The sequence below is a fragment of the Mus caroli genome, chromosome 15 (assembly GCF_900094665.2).
Source record: "Mus caroli chromosome 15, CAROLI_EIJ_v1.1, whole genome shotgun sequence".
In the NCBI taxonomy this organism is placed as follows: domain Eukaryota; kingdom Metazoa; phylum Chordata; class Mammalia; order Rodentia; family Muridae; genus Mus; species Mus caroli.
The window spans coordinates 64,733,222-64,741,785 of record NC_034584.1 but is presented as its reverse complement, the minus strand read 5'-3'; the positions used below and the strand labels follow the sequence as shown (position 1 = coordinate 64,741,785).

Genomic DNA, 8,564 nt, shown 5'->3' with positions numbered 1-8,564 from the left:
TCTCTCTCTCTCTCTCTCTCTCTCTCTCTCTCTCTCTCTCTCTCTCTCTCTCTGTCTTTCCTCTCTGTGTGTCTTTCTGTCTCTCTCTGTCTCTGTGTCTTTCTCTCACTCACTCCTATATCCTGTCAGTTAATCAGCATGTAAGCTCTTTGCTTCTGTTCAAGCTCCATGCCTGCTTGTCTTCTAACTACCTTACTCCTCACCATGATGCTTATGGACAAATGGTCTGTAACTCAGAGTAAACCACCAATTAAATGCTTTCTTCTACATGCTGCCTTGGTTATAGACTCATGGAAAAGTAACTAGCAGGTGTAAGTGATGAAATCTTTGTCCACATTTAAGCCTACTCTCTCTGGGCATCTTCTTCATTTTCAGATTGTGTTAGAGAAGCTGCTAATCTTGATCTAATCTGAGATCAAAGAGGCAAAACTTCTCACAAACCTAAACCAACTTTATGCCCTTTCTGATTGGACCGTTTACCACTAAATAGTCACCCCTTAGCAGGTGGCTGTAATTAAGCTGGAAGAATGCACCAACTGGAAAAAAAATTCAAATACAGAGGTCATGACTAAGCCTGTACACAGGGTGGTATGAAGCCCTGCCTTGATAACCATTTTTTTAAAAATTATCTTCCTGGTCTTGAAAATCCTGCCCACAGTATGTTTGTCAGTTTCAACTTCCCTTCTTATCTTGATGATCCATCTTCTGCAGTCATCCTGCAAGATTTACTATTCAATATGTTCATACCACTTAAATGTCTACTTTCCTTGCTTGTGCAGCCTTGAAAAATGTAGACTTTTTCTACAACAGAAATATATGAGTGGAAAATATAGACAATAGTTTTTCTGATGGGTCAACCAGAACATTGCTTTGCTTATGTAAGGGTGAATAAGTGCATGAAGATATTCACATGGACTCAGAGATGGGAGTAGACAACCTCACATATACATCTGCTCATGAATGCATACAGGCACGCGCGCACACACACACACACACACACACTATATACTATATAATATAGTATATATATATATATATATATATATATTATATTAAACAATCATTCTCAGTAGAGAAAATAACCTTTTTAAAAAAGTAGAGTTGGTATCCTTCAAATTTTACTTTTAAAAAGTTTTAAAGTTTTAGCTTTGAAGGTACCTTAGTATATTTCAAAATAACTAAATAGAAAATTTCTGATGTTATTATCCAAAAGTACATTAAAAGCATAGATCTCTGTTATACTGAGGCAGAGTCTCTCTCTGAACCAGGACTGTGACAGTTTATCTAGCCAACTTGCCCTGGAGACTTCCTGTTTCTGCATCTTCAACACTTGGATAACAAGTGAGCTCAACACTCAACCACATACACTGAATGTATTGGGACTCAGACTCCAGTTTACATGATTTACTTACTTAGTTACCTCTGAAGCCCCCAAACCATTTTTTTCTTCAGAAGGATGTGGTCTGAGGGCAAGAAATAACGTGGTATAATGTGGTATGATAGGTGCTATGTAGTAGCATATCCAGCAAATGGCAAGAGAACAGAGAAAATTGAGACATAAGATGTGGGGGAGGGGGAGACAGAATCTGTGGAAGTGAAACTCTAGAGGGGAAAGGAAGAGTATATTAGACATACTGCTCGGCCAGAAATCCTGTATTGCAAAAGACCTTTTAAATGCCTTTGTGTGTGGAGAAGAAAATAGGCAACTCATCAAATTTGAGAGTCTTCCTTGGCACAATGTGCATTCTTGCATCTGTGAATGTGTTGGCAGGTGTTTGAGGGAGCTCTCTGCCTGAATTCCAAGAGGTAAATGAGAACTAACAATGCTCAAAAGGTATCAGTGTTCTATCAATGTTGTTTACATTTTAAGACATTTAGATTTTAAATGACAATGAACCAAAGAATATTAGAATACTTTGGGCATACTTTTAGCCTCAGTGGGAAGGTTATGTTCAGCAGTTATATGAAATTATATTTTAATGTATTGGCTCTTGTCCCTGTCAATAAATAGCTACAAACTTTTGTATAATTTAATTTGGGCAATTTACTAAATCCAATTTTCTCTTTATCCAATTGAGGAAAAAAGAGCTTTTAATAATTTTGAGAATTTATAATATATATAATTATTTATAAATAATACATTAATTTTAATTATGTATACATATTAACATTCCACATCACTATGATGCTTAATTTTAAGGAACAGTATGACTTGGCCATAAAAATAAAACCATTTATTTCAACATAATTCCATTTGTTTCTTGCAGTTTCTTTTTTATTGCTATGATTAAACGCTCTGAACAAAAGGAACCAGGAGGGTAGTTATTTGGTTTATATCTCCAAGTCATAATCCATCACTGAGTGAAGTCAAGAAATTAAGCAGGGAATTGCATCAGAACTAGTGGAAAGTGGCTACTTTCTTATGTAATTCAAGCCTAGCTGCCTAACAGTGTTATCACCCACATTGGATTGCGTCCTCCTAATATCAACTAGCAATCAAGAGTGTGTTCCACAGACACCACCACATGTCAACTTGATCTAGACAAGTCTTCAGTTGATATTCCCTCTTCCTAGATGACTCTAGATTGTATCAAGTTAGAAATAAAACTAACCTGGAAAGCATACCTGTTCTTAATGTGGTTACCCACTGGGCTTAGTAGATTGACAAAAGTAGATTTTCTGGCAATTGTCCAAAAGTCTAAATAAACCAAATGGGCTGAGTAAGAAAGACTCTGCTTGGCTGTTTTAAGGCTTAAGCTTTGTTATCTATCTGCCTTTGAACTAAGGCTTTACAGGAAACCTAAATCACTATCTCTCCTGATTCTCATACAATGCCGTCAGTTGTCATGGACCTTTGCCTTGTTAGCTGTAGACCCAAGGACTGTTCAGCTTCTAGAATAGTGTTTTCTGTGTCAACTAGACACAAACTAGAGTCATCAGAGAGACAGGAGCCTCCATGAGGCAATGTCTCCAGGAGATCCAGCTGTAGGGCACTTTTCACAATTAGTGTTTAATGGGGGAGGGTCCAGCTCATTGTGGGTGGTGCCATCTCTGGGCTGGTGATCCTGAGTTCTATAAGAAAGCAGGGTGAGCAAGCCATGAGCAAGCAAGCCAGTAAGCAGCATGCCTTCATGGCCTCTGCAACAGCTCCTGCCTCCAGGTTCTAGACCTACTTGATTTCCTGTCCTGGCTTCCTCCAATGATGGAACATGATCTGGAAGCATAACCCAAATAAACATTTTTCTGCCCAACATGCCTTTTGGTCATGATGCTTTGACCCAGCAGTAGAAATCCCAAGGAATACAAATAGAATGAGTTAATTCCTTATAATTAATCAATAGATAAATAGATGACTGATAGTAGATGAATGATAGATATATAAATGATAGATAGATAGATAGATAGATAGATAGATAGATAGATAGATGATAGATCATATCAGTTCTGTCTCTCTAGAGAAAATTGAGTAATATTTCAACCAAAGAGAGAAGGATTTCTATGTTCAAAATTTGGTTATACATGAAGAGTTTTCCCAAGTGCATTCATGATCCCAACATGGGGAAAATGAATGGACTAGAAAGAATGCTTCAAGGGAAAGCATAAGAAACAGTAATTGACTGAAACCACTACTGCCCGCAGCAATTAATGCCCAATTTCACAGGAACCATATAAGAAACTTTTGAGATTCTGCGTCAAAAGGAGCAAGTCAGAACATGGGTGGGTGTTTTTTGTCCAGGAACTTTGTAACTTTTTTATTGGCCTGTTCTCCATGGTGCCCATCCCCCTCACAGTCTCCTTTGTTGTTGCAGCAAATATCTTGATAGTTAGAACAAGATTAGTGTGAACTAGATGATACCAGGAACTGTTAGATTTGGCTCCTGTACAGAGCTGTTACCATGACAACTAATTCGGAAAGAAGGCCAAAGAAGTGGGCCTACCATACTCTATTAAGAACCTGTGCATTTTGCTCAAAGAAATGTGATAGAATACAACATCCTTTCCTTTTCAATGAAGTAGCTTCAACTAGCCCCATATGCTTGTTAATTCCTTGTCTTGTCTGAGTGGTGTGTGTGTGTATTACTCTGCAAATGCACACACACACACACACACACACACACACACACACACACACTGTAAATAGAAAGGCTTGTAGATGTTCTGTTCTGCCAGAGTAAAAATTAAATCTCTTAACACAGTTATGGAAGTTGGGTGGAACAGCAATACTACCCAGGGTCCTCTGTATGCTGTGAACAGTTCTATAGTCTTAGGCCCTAATCATCTTCATAAATGAGTTTGGCAATCTGGTTTCCAGTGACTTAATGCAATCCCTTTGAAGAGGAAAAAAATCACTTTCACACATTAAAATAGGAAAACACAGATGAGTCATTTTCTCTCTGGTGACCAGACTGTTTATTCAGTAAATATTTTCCCCTACCAGAAGCCCTTCCCAGAGTCCCTGCTGTATGTTATCATTCTGCATCTTATTACCTAAAGTTTGAGCAGTTAAGACTCTGGACTAATGGGGTCACAGCTGATCTATTTTGAGGAAAGATTCATTAGATGCTAATTGCACCTGGAGTGTCCAAGCAAATTCCCACCTCTTCTGTTCCTATAATCCTAGCCCTTCACAGTAATAACTAAACCCATCTATCTCCATAGAAACAAGGAAGCTATAAAGGCCCAAGAGCTTGACTATACTAGAGAGTGCTTTTGTGTCTGTGGGTAGAGGGCAATTTGAATCTTAAAAAACTGTCAGTTTTCAGAATAGCAGCTTCATATTCAGACTGAGAGATGATCTTACAAGACTCTGAACATAAATTCCAGAGTTTGGTAAGCACTAAAAGATATGTTATTAGAGAGTTGTAAGCTAACAGATCAGGTAAAGCAAGCAAGTGATGGGAAGGCAATTACATCTGGGCAGCTGTGATCTGAGTATGGTGGTGAATGCCTGCAATCCCAGCACTCAGGAAGCTAAAACGGGAAATGGCAGAGTGTTCAAGGCCATCCTGGGCTACATAGTAAGATCCTTTCTCAAACAAACAAACAAACAAACAAACAAACAACAAAAGAATGAGACAGACAAGCAAACAACAAAAGCAGAGACAACATTTCAGAAATCTAGATGTGCACAAGTTAATAAGACTGAAATAGCCGGGCATGGTGGCGCACGCCTTTAGTCCCAGCACTTGGGAGGCAGAGGCAGGCAGATTTCTGAGTTCGAGGCCAGCCTGGTCTACAAAGTGAGTTCCAGGACAGCCAGGGCTATACAGAGAAACCCTGGTCTCGAAAAACCAAAAACCAAAAACCAAACCAAACCAAACCAAACCAAACCAAACCAAACCAAACCAAACAAAACAAAAAAGAAACAAACAAACAAACAAACAAAAAACTGAAATAGCATTCATCCTCTCAGCCAGGAAGTCCAGACACACACAGAGTTTCCTCACAAAGCATTCACCCATTCTAGGAAAACCATGACTACATGCAATAATTAAGAGTTCAATATACTATGATGGGTTTTCTTCAAACTATGTGGGAAGACCCTCATTTCAGCATCCAGAAGACACTAACACTCTGCAGATGTCCCAACAATGGAAGGCTTTTCAGACTCAGAAAGTTTGACTTCTGTTATATATCACAAAGTTGATAAGCCTTGAAGACACTATGTGAACTAAAACCTAAACCAAGTAAAGAGCAAAAGATTATAACCCATGGATCTGATGCTTCAGATATATATACATATATACATGCATAATTATTAATAAAATATATTGCCATTAAATTATGAAATAATTGACATATTAATATCAAGTATATTATACTTACCTAGCCATCATATATATATGTATGCATACATATGATATATATATATATATATATGATTATTTAATAATCAGTGACCTAAGGAAATATTAGTAGGAAAATGCAGGAGGAAGATGACCAGAAATGAAAGAAGATGAGGATTAAATCACTGTTTCTGAGCAATATCCTCCTCCAGGGCAGCAGGCTAAAAGCCCAAGGACTTCCTGGAAGGCACCATAAAGATTGCATTACTAGAAGACATAAGTGTGAGGCGTGAATGCAGGGAAGAGAAGGAAAACAGGTAAATAGGTGACTATGTAGCTAATGCTTTTCATCAGAGGTGAGAGACTTAAAGAAGAGGATAGATGGAAGTCTGAATAAAAAAGAAAGAAAGAAAGATTCGAGTGTCCTAAAGGAAGGAGAAACCCCTCAACATCACCCCCACTTGTACCTTTAATGTGATACACAACTGGGCTCCTATTACCAAATTCTCATTGTTAATCAACTTCCCTAACTTTTCCATTAAAGACAAAAAGGGCTTAGTGCAGTCAGTGACAGACTGTCTGTATGCCAAGCATACCCCTTGTGTAACTGATTGTGTCATAGCTGAAACTGACAAACTGGAGAAGTATCAAGAGCATTAGAATCTTCAAGCATCCAAAATTTGATTGTCATGCACCCACAAAGAAGCCTATTCCATGACTGCTTGGTTCAGAGACTAACTCAGCAGAAGTGTTACACAGTGGCCACAGTTGAACAGGATCTTAAATGAAGAATCCAGGAGCTCCCTGAAGTTCTGAACATGTGCATTTTTAACCATATTATAACTGCAGGTAGGCGATGGATGATTATGGAGCTCCTGGGTTCTAATTCCTACCAGACAAAATTTGCCTTCCTTCCTTTCACCAGCTTTCTTTTTGCCAGTCAATTAAACTCACCTTTTGATATCTAAAGAACCAAATCAAACAAAACAAAACAAAACACCAAAAAACAAAAAACAAAAAACAAAAAACAAAACAAAGAAACCCTGCCCTCCTTCAGGAAGCATGCCTTTCCTCAGTAGCAGTGGGCTACCCAGGAATCAGGACAAACTCCAACAGTGCTCTGTCTGTCCAGCTGGGAAAATGCTCTGTTCTAAATTGAAGGAGCTGGCAGTGAACTGATGAGCATGCTCATTGTGATGGTGAATGCTAAGGCTCACAGCTGCCTCTTGATTCTTCTAAGCAGTTGAGAGAACAGTATGCAGCCTGTAATTCTAACATAGTTTGGAAACATCCTTTCAGCATTGGTTATTGTGACAGTGCCCATGTTAGTCTGAATATGCCACAATACAGTTCTTTGTGACTGTCCTCTGCCCACCATCTTTATTTCCTTTCCACCAGTTGCTTTTGTGCTTGTTTGCAAGAAGAGGGGCTCCTCAACTTCTATCTACATTAGTTTTAAATTGTTATTAGTTAATTGGTCAGTTAAGGTCTCTCTGTTTAAGAGTTCTATGGAAATTTTTACTTCTTTCTCTTCTTAATTTCTCTAGCTTTTGCTCATAACAGGTAGCTTCACTTGAATATTGCAACAAAATAGAGCTTTTGTTTCATATTTCAGTAAGATGCTTTACTGCCACAGACATCTAAATATATTTCATAGTTGGAAATCATTACTTATATGAACAATTCATTTAGTCTTGGCTAAATTACAAATTCCATAGTCAAGCATGCAGTGTCTTTCCAACCACCATATTCTTAAAAGTATGGTGGAACAACGTTATGAACTAACCAGTACCCCGCATCTCTTGACTCTAGCTGCATATGTATCAAAAGATGGCCTAGTCTGCCATCACTGCAAAGAGAGGCCCATTGGACTTGCAAACTTTATATGTCCCAGTACAGGGGAACGCCAGGGCCAAAAAGTGGGAGTGGGTGGGTAGGGGGGTGGGGGGAGTGTATGGGGGACTTTTGGGATAGCATTGGAAATGTAAATGAGGAAAATACCTAATAAAAAAAAAGAAGAAAATATGTGTAGACCAAAGAAGATATTGATAAATGAAGAAATTGTCCCTGTTCCTCTCTGAGTCTCTACGATGAAACCAGATTTTAACCATGCTCTAAATGAGCAGCAAATTCTTCCATTAAACATTCACTTTAATCATTGTTCTTGGCTTTGACCTTGGTCTTGTAAGGGTCCATGATTCACCCAAAAATGATACTCTGAACTCAAATAGTGTATAAATACAAAGAGTGTTTTTTTCTGCAGAAGTCCAGCATGATGGGGCCTCCCATTACCAACAAAGAGAGACATCCAAGTGAGATTGCAGGCTTGATTTAAAGCATGTTAAGGAATTCTGGGATAGGTGACCTCTATGTTAATCTGTTGGGTCCATCTCTATAGATGTTTCATTACTTGTGTTTCAGGACTGGAAACTTGTTGGGGAGGTCTGGAAACTGCTGCTGACCCATTGTCCTTGACTCATGTCAGGTGTCAGGGCAGCTTCTGAGGTCTGTACTTGCCTGAAATTGCCCAGTTCTTGGAAACAGAGATTTAGACCTAGTCTCCTCAACTGCCAATTTAAAACCTGTCAGGGAATCAGCCTAGCTTTGTCAGTGTGGAGTCTCAGTTTATCTGGTGGGATGCTGGGAGGTGGGGTTTTTATAAGGGTTTGTCTCTTCAATTATTTCCATTGCTTCTGTATATCAAGTGAAGAGTGTGCCTCAAGTTCACTCTGATCTTGAGACATGCCAACCAAAAACCTAAGGAGATCCACGTCAACC

General features: G+C 38.7%; 1 pseudogene; it reads left to right on the top strand.

Moving 5' to 3' along the window:
* Window positions 1-6,090: 6,090 nt before the first annotated feature.
* On the top strand, window positions 6,091-6,754 carry LOC110310068 (annotated as a pseudogene).
* The last annotated feature ends 1,810 nt before the right edge of the window (window positions 6,755-8,564 follow it).